The following is a 3,390-nucleotide window of genomic DNA, read 5'->3' as shown; positions in this document are numbered from 1 at the left end:
GAAATCTTCCAGAACCTCTGTGAGACACTACAGAGGTTCTGTCGTCTTTGACTTGTAGCATGGTGTTTTCAAAGGAGAAGTTTCCAGAACCTCTGTGATGGATGACAGAGGTTCTGTCACTTGAATCTTGTAAGGTTGAGCTACTTCTGTTGATTGTCCTCTGTTGTCTTCTGTGACAGATCAGCTTCTGTTAGTATTTGCTGTTTTACTTTTTTTATACTTTTACATTTAAGGAATGAGAGCTAACAAGATCCTATTTCTAAAAATCAGATAAAATGAGTTCTAAAGAAGCGATGACAATTGGTACTGACACCAAGCCACCAGTCCTATTCAGAGGTGATTACAACCAATTGAGGGACAGATTCTTGAACTTCATTGAAAGACAGAAAGAAGGTGACATGATAATGGAATCTTTAATGGAAGGACCAGCTGTATTCTGGAGGGAAACTCCTGCTATTCCGGAACAGAGTAGACCAGCTGAACGTGTGATTAAAGAGAAATCTAGATACACTCCTGCTGAAAAGGACATAGCACATGTAGATGTATTATGTAAATCTTACACGATGCAAGCTCCTACAAATGACATATATACCAGTATTGATAGTTACAAATCTTCTGGTTACAACATGTGGAAACAAATTGAGAAGATGATGATGGGTTCTAGAGTGGGAACTAGGTTAAAGGTTACAAATTGTATTACTGCTTATGAGGAATTCAAGGCTAGGGAAGGAGAGAGCCTTGATGGTGTTTATGACAGATTGAGCAGACTTCTAAACGAGCTGACTAAGAATGACATTACAAAGACCATGATTGAAATTAATGTCAAATTTTTGAGTAACTTGCAACCAGAGTGGAAACCTTTTGCAAATAAGATCAGATACAACAAACCTTTATCTGATATCGATATACATAAGGTTTATGAAAATCTGAAACAAAATGAAGAAGATGTTATGGAAGTGAGAGATCTGAAGAAGAAAAAGGAAAAGGAAGTTAGCGATCCTTTGGCGTTTGTGTCTGAGAAAAAGAGTAAGAGTAAGTCTGGGAAACAGGTGAAGGAAGTCATCCAGACAAGTGAGTCTTCTACTGAAAGCAGCGACAATTCTGATTTTGATTCTGACATGAAAGAGATTAAACAAGCTATGGTGATGCTGACGAAAGCCTTTCAGCAGAAATTCTACAAGAAACCGCACTCAAATAATCAGAGATTCTCTTCTAGCTCGAAATATGATTTCAAAGATAAATTCGGTGAGAAGAAAAAGTATGAAGAGAAGAGATATGACAAGAAGTTTGAGAAGAAACCGGAAGAGAAGAAAAAGTTTGTGAAAGGGGTAGCTGATGAAAACACCAAGTGTTACAACTGTGGCAAGTTGGGGCACTATGCTGTAAATTGTAGAAAGCTAGTGTCGAAAAACACCGACTACTACAAGAATAAATTCCTCCTCTCCAAACAAAAAGATGTTGGAAAGTCACTGATGGCTGAGGATGACCACTGGCTTAATTTGACTGATGAGGAAGAGGAGTCAGAAGCTGTTGCACATATATGTCTGATGGCTATAACTGAAACTGATTCTTCTGACTGTGAAGAAGAGAATGCTGACTCTAGTGATGAGGTATTGGAAAATTCAAGCATGGAACAGATGCATAGAATGATGCTCAAACTTCAAGATTTTCAGTTAAAATTAAAATTTGAAAAAGATCGCGTTGCATGTTTAGAAAAAGAACTTAAAACGCAACAACAAAAATATATTAAATTGATTGATGAAAACGCTGAAAATTTTGATTGGGCTCAATCTTTGCTGTCTGAATCAAAATCTTTTTTCGAAAAATCAGACGTCTTAAAAGCTGAACTATCTTATCTGATTCTTATGAAAAATACAAGTCTTTAGAATTGGTGAATGAAGAACTGATTGTTAAAAACAATACGCGTACCTTGCAAATTAAAATTTTAAATGAAAAACTGAAGGCCCAAGAAGAAAAGTTGTATAAGAGAGGGAAAACTGACCAAACTATTTTTTTGAACAGGCCTATCGAAACGAGATTTTTTAATCCTGGGGAAGGTTTCGGTTATGAGAATCCGAACTGTTTAAAAAAACTTTATATTTCACGCCAACTTTGTATAAATTTGAATATCTCGACCTTGGTCATGAATTTCAAATAAAATTTACAAAATCTTCTGATGAAGTTGAGGAACAAGAAGATCTGAACAGAAAAAGAAAGGACAAAATGCAAGTTCCCTTTGACTACACTGAACTTAATGAAAGTTATCAAACACAAGTTCCTGCACTTTCTACTAACTATTTTCACAGTTACTTAAAAGTAGAACTTAAATCTAAACCAGCTGAACCAAAACTTTATACTCCACCTTCGGTTTTGAAAAAACAAGTGGTTCAATTGGAAAGAATTTTAAATGAAGAAATACTTTCTTTTCAAAAGCAAAAAAGAAGAATTTCTAAATAAAATTGAAAATTTAGAAAATTCAAAGGTCAAAGAGGAACAAGTTGAGTCTGAATATTTTTCATGTTCTAAATCTTTAAGTGACGCTTTTGAGTCTGAAGGTTTAAAATTTTCAACTGAAGAGCTTAATTTTTTAGAAATTTTGAATTTGGATTCTTATTCGGATAAAGAGATTGATCTTTTTTATTTCTCTAAAGAACTGCCCAATCATGAAGATTTTATTTTTAAAAATGAAAAGACTGAGGATTCTGACAGGGCTTCAGATTGCAAAAAGAGCTTTAATGAAAAACCTGTTTTTGAGAATTTGTATTACAAAAGAAACAAAACCAAAAGAAATTCGAAGAAACAGAAGAAGTGTAATAAGAAAATTCTAAAACAAAAGGTTCATCGTAAATCTAAATATGAAGATTTTATTTCTCATGTTTCAGATAACTCATTGAAGTTTAAGACTGTCTGGAAAGTGAAAGGTTCAGATAAATCATCAAATCAGCAAAGGAAGAAATATTTTGCTAGTTTTGTATTGAATAACAATGTATTGAATAACACTATAAAGAGATATTCTTTCAGTGAAATGTTTGATATTAAGAAACGCAAAATGAATTGTTCTTTTTGTCGATGGGATGAGTTTGTGCGTTTTACTTCTTTTAAAACACAAATGATGTCTGTAAGTGAACGACTACTGAAAGAGTTCTGCTGCCTCATCTGCCATAAAGTGATGGCTCTCCCGCTTACTACTCCCTGTACACACAATTTTTGCAAGTCCTGTTTGCAAGATACCTTTGCTAGACAAACTTTTATGAAGGAAAGGACATGTGAAGGTAGACGGGCATTAAGGGTAAAGAAGAACATAAAGAAATGCCCTTCTTGCTCTAATTACATTTCTTAATACCTGCAAAATCCCCAGGTGAATAGAGAATTGATGAGTGTGATTGAATC

The sequence above is a fragment of the Cynara cardunculus genome, unplaced genomic scaffold, assembly GCF_001531365.2.
Source record: "Cynara cardunculus var. scolymus isolate 2C unplaced genomic scaffold, CcrdV1 Un_Scaffold_2739, whole genome shotgun sequence".
In the NCBI taxonomy this organism is placed as follows: domain Eukaryota; kingdom Viridiplantae; phylum Streptophyta; class Magnoliopsida; order Asterales; family Asteraceae; genus Cynara; species Cynara cardunculus.
Note: the sequence above shows the minus strand (reverse complement) of the source record.